The sequence below is a fragment of the Malaclemys terrapin genome, chromosome 3 (assembly GCF_027887155.1).
Source record: "Malaclemys terrapin pileata isolate rMalTer1 chromosome 3, rMalTer1.hap1, whole genome shotgun sequence".
NCBI lineage: Eukaryota > Metazoa > Chordata > Testudines > Emydidae > Malaclemys > Malaclemys terrapin.
The window spans coordinates 38,318,867-38,331,516 of NC_071507.1; positions in this window are offsets into that span (position 1 = coordinate 38,318,867).

Below are 12,650 nucleotides of genomic sequence, written 5' to 3' on the forward strand. Positions count from 1 at the left end.
CACTGCAAGCTATTCCCCTCAGAGAGGTGGAGTACTTGCAGCACTGCGAGAGAGCTCTCGCAGCACTGGTGGTGCGACTACACTCACGCTTCACAGCGCTGACGGAGCAAGTGTAGCCAAGGCCTCAGAATGGTGTAGCATGCTTCCTTGCTCTGCTGACCTGTATGTGGGAGAAGGAAGGGAAGGGCCAGGCTTACATCCTCTCCACCAGGGTGTTTCGCACCCTGTTGAGGAAAGCTGTATTATTTTTAAATAAACTACTCCATACACATGTCTGAGACTCAAAGTGAAGCCATCCTCTGGGGGGAGTCCCAAGAAAGCCAGCCCTACATCCAGCGAAGAATTTGCATTCTCTGTTGTATACTTCACCTGTATATTTATAGTTATACATAATTCCATAGTCTGTTAAATGATGCTTCTTGTATATTCAAGTCAATTAAGCAGTGTATAAAAATATTTCTATTGAAAACATCAGAATTAACCTAAACTCACAAGGTTTAAAGTTTTCAACTGTCGTCTTACTCCACTCGTGATACCAATATAACATGTGTCAGAAATTATCCAGATTTCCCTCAGTAAAAAAAGAGCCAAAATATGCTTCTATCTAGCGGCATACACAGGCGTGAGTTTTCCAAAACAATCAGTGATTTTGGACAGTCCATTTCAGAAGTGCTAGACACCTAGCACCTGAAGATCAGGCACCTTTATTGTGTCTCAACTTGGGCAACCAAACATTGAGATACCCAGTTCACAAAACATCCTAATGCACATTTTCATTTAATGTAGAAAGCTTGATGACAAGAGTGCTCAGTCATTTAGCCTCTTCTGGAAAGACATCAGAAACCCCGACTGACACTGCGAAATAGAACTGGGTGAATAATAAAACATTTCTTGTTGACTGGCTTATTTCGTTAATATTTGACTAGGTGGGCCCCAGGTAAAAGCCAGCTTCAATAGATTTCTATTATTCAGTAAGAATAATGCAATGCAAATAAGCAGCAGTCACGATAAAGAGTATGTTTTTAAGCAATATTCATCTCAAAGAGAATATAATCACACAAATGCATGTTTTTGTTGTAGATATACATATCTGTTTTGTTTTTGTACCATGAACCAGATGGAGGACTTGCCTATTGCAAATCGCAAGTGCTTTAAACATGAACTATAGTCTGCAAAGGGCAACAGAGAGAGTACTTTCTCACAGCAACCATCTCCTTAGAAATGTGAAAGGGAAAACTGGATGAAAACATAACCTTTCTTTCCCCCACACTGGTCAGTGCCAGGTATAGCTAGTTGTTACTGATTGCAAAATTACCACTTTAAAGCTAACAGCTTCATGGCTCTGCCATATTTAAAGAGCCAGCCACAAAAAGGCATCCTGGGAAAATGTTTCTACAACAGGGTAACTCTGCAATGGGGGAGCAGGAATTCACCAGGGAAGATGTTTCTGATAAGGGGCTTTTTGTTGTTAGGACTATCACCACCACAATTTCCCAGTTTAATGCATCCAAGGGCAGGGTTAAAATCCTCTCCATTCCCAAGAAAGTTATTTAATTGGTTCTTGTTTTAACAACGAGGAACATCAGACAAATGGAGTACTCCTCGGAAGAACAAAATGAGACAAAAAGATATCATAACAGCATGAAAGCTGGAACTCAGGTTTTGGCTCCTGAAATTTCCTACTCCAGTTCTTTAGGCTTCCAGCATTTCTTCAAATAAAGCAGGGAAGATATTTCTATTGTAAGAAAAGAAAGTATGGAGAAAAACAAAAAACCCAAGCAGGAAAAGGTTTTCTTTCTTTCTTTCTTTCTTTCTTTCTTTCTTTCTAATTTTATATTTTCTGGTTCTCTTTTTTGGCGAGGATGATAAGGGAAGATTTTCCATTCACAGAGTACTTGTTCTTTATTTAGTTGGGCTAGATGTTCAAGTAGTTGGTGCGATTGCGGCTATCCTGGCTGACACACTGGGGAATGAAGTGGGGGAACTCCAGACCTGAAAATGAGAGTCTGGAGAGCTTAAGCTATGGAGTCAAGCTATGTATCTGTGGGCTATAACAGACTCATATTCGCTAACACAAACGGACCAGTGGGCTTCTTCCCTGGAGAAAGAAAGCTTATTCTGAGCATCTGAGATTTGTAGCAGTTTGAATCCTGATTGGGCCCCCTCTCATATGACAGCTGCCATTTTGGCTAACAGCAGAAATTGAACTGGGGCCTCCAAAGCTAAAAACATGAGTTTCTTACAGCTTGAGTTAAAGAGCCAGGCTCTAAAGTGGTGAGCGGTAACAGACTCACATCCTCTGTGGATTGGGCACAACACACACTGATCAGTGGCTTACGTCAGCACCCGCAATTCATGAATTAAAGGTTTTGATGATACATTTCCACAGCTGCAAGATCAGGAACTGGGTTCTGCTCTCATTGAAGTCAATGGCAAAGCTCCCCTTAATTTCAGTGGGCTAAGAGTGGGCCCCTGTTTGTTATAGTGCACACCGACGGCATCAGCTTTTAGAATGGTGTAGCATGCTTCCTTGCTCTGCTGACCTGTATGTGGGAGGGGGAAGAGAGGGGCCAGGCTTACATCCTCTCCACCAGGGTGTTTTGCACCCTGTTGAGGAAAGCTGAAGAAGCCAACACTATAGTAGAGAATTTGACAATTTGAGGGTTAACTGAAAAGTTATTTTAGTATTTTAAAATACTAAGACAAGATATAGCAAACAAATGTTAAAGGGATTGTCTATGACCTTGCATGATTTAGCTTCACAGTGCTTTCCTACCATGAAAGTTGGAGCTATTGCTCCTTATAATTAAGCTAGGTTCTGTATTTTTCATACAGCCATTCTTTTTCTCCTTGTGAACGGGTGGTCACTCCAATGCTCAAATAAACTAAGTTCAGTGGTTGGCCACATTGCATACTCAGCTGCAGTTCACCCTCTACATTCTGCATGAGCTTGGAGGCAGAGACAGGTCAAGTGATTTGCCCAAGGTCACACAAGAAATCTGTGGCAGAGCAGAGAAATAGTCTCTCTAGGTCCTAAGCCAGTGCCCTAAACACTGGACCATCCTTCCTCTCTGCCAAAACGGGTCTTGCAGCCTTGCCCAGCTGGGTCGCAGAGACAAGTTAGTTCTGGGTGGAACTCCACAACACTGAGTATGGCTTTTCTACAGTAGACCTGGCTTTACCCAACCAAATGATCATGCAAAAGAGATGCACGTTAGCAGTCAGACATTGGACACATGATTTTTTTTCCCCACTAAGAAATGGTGGTTGTGCTGTATTTCTGGAAGCAGGAAATACCGGAGATCTTGCCAAAACCCCTTTTCTTGTGAAATTTCCAGCTCAGTTTTGCAGCCAAGAAATTCAGATAAATCTTAGATTAGCATCCAAACTAAAATCAAATTTCTAATCTTTTGAAGTTCTCTCCTCACTTCTCCGTAAGACCTTGGTCCTACATCAAGGTCCATTAGCATACATCGCATACCTGTGCAAAGTCAAGTGTGGCTCTAAATGTGGCCAGGAGTCCACACTAGCAGGTACTGATTCTGCATTTGCATCCACGTATCATATTTTGCACTGATACATCAGGTTAAAAACCAGCATCAAAAGCATTTCTCTTTATATTTCCTTGAAAGAGGGTTTTAAGATTCTTTTTTCTCTTCTGCCCTACATATGAGGGGCCCAATCCAAAGGCCCTGGAAGTCAATGGATGCCTTTTCACACACTTCAATGGGCTTTGGATCAGGCCCTAACTACCCTTTATCAGAATGTGGCATTTTGAGCCTGTGCAGCTATCTTTAGTTTAACGGTGTTTTCATGGGCCGCGTTTCACTTTCAAAGATACAAAGTCAGACTGCACGGGCAAACTTAACTCTGGGTATCAGCCACATCACACACTGACCACAAACAATATTTTAAAAGACAAAGCAACACAAAAGAAATTCCATACTTATCCATTAAAATGCCAGATTTTCCAATTCCTAATGCTCATATTAAAATTGCTACACTCAAGATCTTTAATTTCTTAGATTAATAAATAGCATCCTTCTCCATTTCTAAAGGTTATTTTTAAACATTCTACATTTTAGGATATGTATGCATAATGCCGAGTTTTAGTCCCAGATAACAAGCCCATCATAGCTACATCTGTGTTTAATGAGGCTATATACAACAGTGCCATTCATTTTTCATGTTGCCAGCAGAATTTCAGGTGAGTTTAGCCTAAGCCCTGCACTGAACTCCATGTAAGTGGACCCCGCTCCTGTGCAAAGCCATGCAGAGGGGTACTGCAAAGCCTTGCTCAAGTCAATAGCCTCCATGCAGGGGTCTAGCAGAGTGAAGCTCTTTGCAGGGCTTAGGCTTTTGTGCCCCCAAGAGTTAGTTCTTTGTTTTACCCTGTGCCTTGCAAACAGAACAGAAGATTGAGTATGCAGAAAGCAGAGTTTTGGGGGGGAAAAAATGCAACTGTTTGGTTTCTAATCTGACAGGGGATTTCTGATCAGGGATTTTTTTTTAATCATCACTGGTTCTTTCAAAGCTTTACGTTGCTGGGGACAGGGGAGGGGATAATTTACAGTAACTACAAACAGTTGCTCCCTCTCATTGAGTCAGCTGCTGATTTTGAAAGCTCGTTCTGTCTTCCCCATATCTAAGGTTGACATCAGCCACAAGGAACACATGGCGAGCTTTAAAAACGACAACACTTTAAGCCTGCACTCATTTCGTAGCTTCAATATGTAAAAGCCCAGCCATCTTGCTTGTTTAATTCTTCTGGAAATAAATATTTCCATTTACTCCATCTCAGCCAATCTAAGCAAGGAATCTTAGAGATACATAAGGGAAAATGTCACAGCCATTCCAGCTAACACTGCTTTTTGTATCATAATTACCTTTTGGTTTCAAAGTGAGCAGTCAGGGCCATATCAATGCAAAATGAGGCTCAAGAAATGCCAGAACATGGGTCTCAAGGAACACTCTGACTCCAACCCCAACACAATGGCCTTTCCCCCTGCAACAACCCCCACTTGGAATGGTAACCAGGGGGGTACCATCCCTTCACAGGCAGACAGGGGAGCAGCCTCCCTCCTAAAGAAACGAGCCCTCCTCAGGAGCAGTAGGGATAGTTGCAAGGGGACCGGCAGTACTTATCCCTGAAACCAGAATATATCTGCTTGGGTGGGTTCGTCCTGAAGTATTCTTTTCCTACTGTATACTTCTGCAGAGGTGGTAATGGGAGGACTCCCTCATTGAGATGAATGGATCAGTTCACAGAGGTATTGTTTCAGGCTGTGAAAAGGCTAGTCACCTCCTTTTGCATCCACTCATGGCATAAGGTCACACTGCAGCACCCTGCCTCAGTTTCCCCACTTTCAGGGCTCTTTCTCAATCAAAATACTCAAACTCTTCTCATTCAGAAACCCCCCTCCTTGTGGTGGTGGTGGGGGGGAGGTTATTAAGATAACAAAACATTTCTCAAATTTCATACGACCCATCTTTCCCACTGGGGTCTCCCAGGCTTTCCCTGCCTGGAGTCTTTTCCCTGAAAACTCAAGATTCCCTTTGGAGCCTACTTACTCCTCTACACTCTTCCTCAGTTCCCATCTGATACCTAGAGGTTCCCTGCTGGAATACTCCTAGGAACCATTCCTCACCTTAGTAATCCCCTACCACAGTCCCTCTTCCCCATCCTTACAGCTTCCTACTCCCCTGTACAGAGGAATTGGCTGCTGGTACCCAGCTGGTTCTACTAATTAAACCCCACACTCCATCCCAGGTGTGTCAGGCAAGGTAAATTGGAAGGGGTTGGCCAGCTCCAGCCTCCAGCTCTTAAAGAGGTAGGCCACCTCATCACACAGGCTTTCTGCAGACTCAGGTAGACATCACTGCAGTTATGCTCAGTTCACATTTTCAAGCTTTACTTTCACAACCACGTGTGCAAGACACTTACCTTCTTTTGAAATGAATGTCAGTCTCCACTGGCCTATAATGCCGATGCTTTATTCCAGCCCTGCGGCTGGATTTTCAAAAAGTGCTGAGCATCTGTCTTCTGCTTAAACTTGCTTCACACTCTCCATGTCACATCCCTGTGCATGGGCCTACTGCAATCACATCTGGTATGCTCACCTAACACCAAAGAAGTACTCTAGGCCCACATTGCTGCCAGATTCTCTGGAGAGGTTAGGCAGTGGAGGGACCATGCTTTGCCCCCTCTAGACTTAACAGTACTATTGTCAAATGACGATTTTGAGATTGTCAGTTCCAAGACTGCATAAATGCTACATTTTAGCATGTAACAGTAGTAAGTAATAGAATTAGGTAAAATAAGGCACATGTTTTAAATAACAAGTCAAGCTAAAAATCCTGCTACAGATTTTAACCAATAGATTGTTTTCAAAAATAAACCATCAAAGTGAGAAAAAAAGCTGACAAACTAGTATTACTGTGGTGACCATGTGGTTTCCGCATATAAGTAAAATACGTACATCTTATTAGAATGAGAACTAGAATATGCTCCGGATACTTCCTCAGTTGTTGCTTAATATATCTGGACCCTGTTAAAAAGTCATATTCAGTTATAACTGACATGTTGCACATATCTCCTGAGTGATACTCTGCACATATAAGATTAATATATACTCAGGCTTAGTTTTTGAAAAGGGCATATGCCCCGTCTGTGTGCCACCTCACCCAATGTGCACATACCTCCTGGGGTTGTGTGTGTGCATTTCCAGTATGTTTTGGCTGCCTGGGAAATCTGAGCCCTAATTCAGGTTAGGAGTGAGGATTCCTTTCCCTTCTGTCCAGGTTCCTTGGCAGTTTTTATTCACATGCACAAATAAACACCCATTATCTTTGAAACAGTCGGAGCCGCTACTCACCAAGCTTGATCCTCCACTCAGTTTCAGCAGCTTTACATTAGCTTATTTCTATTGAAGTCAACAGTGTAAAACCGATGCAACAGAGTGGTAGCTCAAGCCACTGGTGTTTCTGTAAATTAACTAGCACTGTAAAAGTTCCGCTTTGCTCACCTGGCATTAATTCCTGGCCCTATTGAAATCAATGACGAGCTTCTGTTGATTTCAATAGTTCCAGGATTTCAACCACAGGCTAAAGATTCAACCTCATATTTCAAGAACATATGAATGAACACTGGGAACACATATTCCGTAGCCACACATTTTTCTATGAAAGAAACGCTGGAAAATAAGCATTATATAACATACAAACATACTACCTCCCAGTGTTTTACACCCTATGAAGATTTCTACTTTTCTGTGAAAGGAGAAATTGAAGGACACAATTGTTTAATTACTTGAATCTGAAGGCATTTGGCTCTGGCTTGGCCTCAAACTGGAATCCTAGATCAAGCCTATTTATACTCAGACCAGAAAGAGAGTATTCACCTTGCCTAGCACTAGTGCACACTGGTCAAAGGATCCCAGAACAGCAATATATGTTCCTCTTAGGGCCTCCAGCTTCCATACAAATAAAGGGAAAGATGCTAACTGACTTCATTGGGGGGTGGATTGGGACTTTAGGCCCAGATCCTCAAAGGTGTTTAGGTATCTGATTTCTCATTGAAATCAGTGGGAGTTGGACACCTCACCTTTGAGGATCTGGGCCTTCGTGACTTCTGGAATTGTATCCAAAATGCTAATGCCATAAACCTCCACTATATTTCTTTCTTAAATTTACCCCTCTTGCCCACAACAATGTTCTCTCACACATAAACACACCAACCCATGGAGAGCTGCTAAGCATGCATTCAATGCCTTATCCCTATAGGTTTTCCATACATTTAGGCAGCACAGTTAATCTACCCATCAATAAAGTACACTGGAAAATATTCCTCTAATGATGAGCAACAAGAAGAAAGAGCAAAACTGCTAAAGACATTGCAAGTCTATTGTAATTATTTATTTTCCCCTTTCAACAGTTTTATTACTTCCTTGTTATTTAAGTGCAAGCCACCTTAATAAAGGCAGAAAGTAATAAAGCACTTTACTAATACCTGTGAACATTTAACATTAAGTTGGAAGAAGCAATCCATTTTTAATAACAGTCTGTTTTGGTAACCTTGTATTCTGACCTTGTATTCACCAAGGTGAAAGGTGAAGATTAAATCTTCTCCACCTTTCTGAATGCAGCTGCTGTGCACACAGACTTTAATTGATGTGAGACCCAGCTTTGTAACTCAAGACCATCTCCCGCCTGCAGCACTGAAAACATGCAATTCAAGGCTCAGTTTCAGCTGATAACTGGTCCCTCTCAGCTGATGGTCTGGACAGGAGAATGAAGTCTTTGTCATTATCTATCCTCCATCAGCATAGCTCTTTTTTCATAACTCTGGTATTCAAGTCAGGCCTATAATGATGGCCTCTCAGCAAGAAACATGATGAAGTGAAACAAAACCAAAAAGGGGATAAACTTAACTAACTGCTGAACAAAGCTGTAAGATGGAAACAGGGCACTGGCCCACTCTCACTGAATGTTGTGAATTTTTTTTTTAATCTGCACAGCCTGTGATTGGTTATTTTTTATTCCTATACAAAATAAACATTTCCATCCATTCATTGCACTATATGGTTTCAAATGTAGCTCCTTGATTTTGCAGCAATTTCTTTTCTCTCCCCATGTACTGTTGGAATATCAGTACATCTCAATAACTTATCTGGGTCCTGTTATAATTGGACTTCTGGTTAGTTTCTTTACAGGAACCAAATCTGGGACCTCTGACCTTTACCTAGTATTGCCAACTCTCCAGGATTGTCTTGGAGTCTCCAGGAATTAAAGATTAATCTTCAATTAAACTTTATGTCAAGTGATGAAACCTCCAGGAATACATCCAACCAAACCTGGCAACCCTAGCTCTTGAACTAAAGTGCTCAGTCTCTTATATTGATACTAGCAACGAACCCTTCAAAGGAAATGTAATGACATTTTGGAGCCAATCTTGCAAGAGGTTAGATGGGGAATTGCCTCTGAAATCAATGGACCAAATTCAGATGTGATGTGTAAAGTGGTGTAAGTTAGCCTCCCTTACATGAATTTAGACTTCCTTAAACTTACACCAACTCTACTGATGTGTAAGGTTGTCTAAATAAGGAGCGACTAATTTATACCACTTTATATTTTACATCTGATTTGGACTAACAAATATGGAGGGCTTTCAGGAACGGGCCTTAGCGTCTTTCCAAGGACCCAAATGTTGCCAGGCATGATGATCCACTCGCAGAACAGCGTCTCTAGCACATGGCAGCCAAATGTGCATTGTTGAGTTTAGCTTCATATTCTTGATGGAGAACCAGCATTTGATATACACATTGGACTTATTATTTCAAAACTTTAAAAAATGGGTGTTTTGATCTATTTTGCCAATGTTGAAAATTGTGCAAGAGTATTCCCACAATACCACACTAGCTCTTTATATGCAAGACTATAAAGTTATCATATTTAATATTCTGCATGATCTAAAAAATCTGTATGCATTGGAAAAAGCCAGGAAAAAAAGCAAATGAGAACTTTTTTTTTTTTTTGCCTCTAACTTAATCTTTTTAATACATGTCCTGATAGCTCTACTTATTTTAGAGTAGTCTCGCCTCTTTTGTCCTGTGGTTTTAATTCCACTACTTGGTAAAATTTAGGTTTCCCGTCACTGGGTAAATTCACACAGGCCAGCTCCCAAATTATCACAGTGAATGTTTTCATCCTCCTGCTACCAAAGGTGATGAGCATGTGTGTGCTCTGTGGTTTGTATAATTCCCAAAAGTCTGTGTAACTAGATAGCATCATGGTTAAAGGCTCGTGTAGTGTAAACTGTGCTTGAGCTAGGGGGACTTTTCTGATGAGTCTCAAACCACTCTAGTAATCCCTAGAGACTCCAGATGTTTTCACAGAGCTGCATTACCGAAGAGTCACCAACTACTATCGGCTTAGTGCAGGCAGTTTAGAAGTGCCCTTTCCCCCCCAAATGGAATGTTTTCATGTGGAAATTACAGAACCTTTTAAAAGAAATCATCAGTGATGATCCCTTATAATATATTAGCTGAAAACTCATGTTGTTGCATGGATGTAATTCATAAAGTCGTATGTGTAAAAAAGCCAAAAACTGCCGAGAACTTTGCTATGTATCCAAGCATATGAACTGACTGTATATATGTGCTATGAAGAGATTCTGCCTGATTGCACGTGCATGAAGATAAAACTCTAATTCCTCTTTCTGTTCCTTGAACAACAGCATGCCACAGAATGGGATTTATCCCACAGCGGGTCTGATGTTTTTGTGCTGTGTAAAGTTAGAAACAACTGACTCATTCATTGCTCTCCTACTTCTCACCCTAAATGGGCCAGTCTTTTGTTTATTCCTTAATTGAAGACAGGATATTACATTTTTAGAGAGGAAAAGTAAATACCCCCCTCCCACCCAAACAATCTACCACAGAAATGTTCACTGTCATTTGTGGTTTTTGTTTTTAACATTCTAATTGTATTAAAATACATTAAGAGAGAGCAGCATGCCTGATTTCCATGGCCTTGCTCAATCATAGTTCTCTTGATAGGGTTCCAGGCCAGATTCCACCATTGACTCTCTTTGTGACTTTGGGCAAATGACTTATGCTCAGTTTTGAAAAATGGTCTCTAATTTTGGGCACCTCAGTTTTTAGGGTGTCCAAAGTTAGACATGTATTTCCAAACTCTGGCTTCAACTTGCAGTTATAGGTATCTGTCACGGCTGAAAACCAGAGCCTGGGTATGTAAAGTTGGGCACCCAAAACACTGAGACACTGTAAAGACACTTTTAAAAAGGTGAGTCTTAACTCTTCTGGTGCTTCTGTTTCCCCACCAGTGAAATGGGAATAATAACGTTTATTGACCTTTGTAAAGTGTAAATAACATAATTGCTTGCCTTTGTTTTGCATATTCAAACAGTCATTTAAGTGTGTCTGTTTGTGCTAGCTATGCACAAAATGGTTTCATGCCCACGTTTGTGGGAAGAATCACTGGTACACACACACAAGAGGGCAAGCAAAATTAAAGGCCAGTTAGAGGCTATACAGGTGGCCCTCTGTTTCTATTGTGAAATAAAATGTGACAGTTTGTTAAAGAGGATATAAACTCTCACAAGCAATGAAGGAGTAGTAAGTTTTTGCTGTATCCAATTAATGTGGACCCATGATTAATCTATGATGTAATATAGCGAGATGCAAAGTAAACTCTTTTCTGTGGAGGAAGCTGATATCTGCATCAGAGACTCTTGCCGCTCAACTCTTCATTGATTTAAAAAATGTAGTTTGACTGCCTTATTCAGAAAGAGACTTTGGCATGAAATAGCATCTTTGTAAGAGGATTAGCAAAATTCCATTCTTTCAATGACTGGCTAGGTGTTTGCTCTTACCTCTCACACTCTTTGGCCATTATTGTTAATTGTTAGGGCAAATGCTCTCTATGAAAATTTAAAAATAAATAAATTGTGAGTAATCTATCATTTCATCCAGGGTTTTCTTGAAAACTTCCTTATGAAATTTTCTGACAATTTATTTTTTTAGGGATCCATTCAACTAAAGCCTCAGCCCCACACGTGTGGAAGACACCTTGACCACTCAGCCTCTGGAAAGTCCCATCACTACTCATGCTGCCAAAGTTCCATTGCACTGGCCTAGCAGAACTAAGAGCTTTACTGGATGATTGATGCCCACCTTTCTAGTCCAGTGAAAGTTAACACAGAGAATCTCTCCTATAGTCATAGATGGAATATGGCCAATCTGCAGCACATTGCATGACCCAGCTGATGATACTTAGGGAGTTCTCTGATATAGGTGGCCTGATTTTCAAAAGTGCTGCAAATCTAGCTGCTCACATTGAGATCTCTTCTGGGTGCCCAGCAATTTTGAAAATGAGTCCAACTATTTATGCCTCTAAAGATGGATTTAGGAGCATAACTTCTGAAAATCTTGACCAAGATTAATTTGGCCCATAGTGCTTAGTCCTATATTATAGGATAGGAAAAACAGCCCTTTTAAAAGTGTCTAGATGAGGATTTATAATTTAGAAAAAAGCTCCGAAGAAACATTTGTCAGGCTAGTGTGTACAATGCAGGTTTACATAATGGAATTAATTGCAAGGGCTCTGCTGGAATGATTTCATTCAGGAGGGTTATTTGTGGTATTGAAAGAGGGATTTCACAGCTGAAAGAAAGAGGATTTTTCCTGAGACTGGTGGAACTAAAACACATTTAAATTTCTTAATACAGTGCTTCTGCCTCAGTGGGACTATTGTTTTCATGTCTTGAGATTGAGGAGATACCTTTATTCACAAATCTATTCAGGAATACCTTGAAAACATTCAGTGCCTTCCTAACACAGGTGTTTAACATCTACAGGTGGCAAAGGAGTACATTTACTTGTTAAAATGTGAGCCTATTGAGTTACAAAGAGTTACATAGAGGTGTGTCACATCCCTACAAAGGTAGGGATGTAGAATAAACAGAAGAGGTGTTTCTAGCATGCAAGGAGGATTTGGGCCTTTAACAGGTCAGATTGAAGAGACAATAGAAAAGGTCAGAGGGTAAAAATAGAAAAGGTTGGAGGTCAGTCACTGGGACAAGGAAAAGAAATTGGTAGTCATCATTTCAGCATTCAAGGTTTTATTTCTGA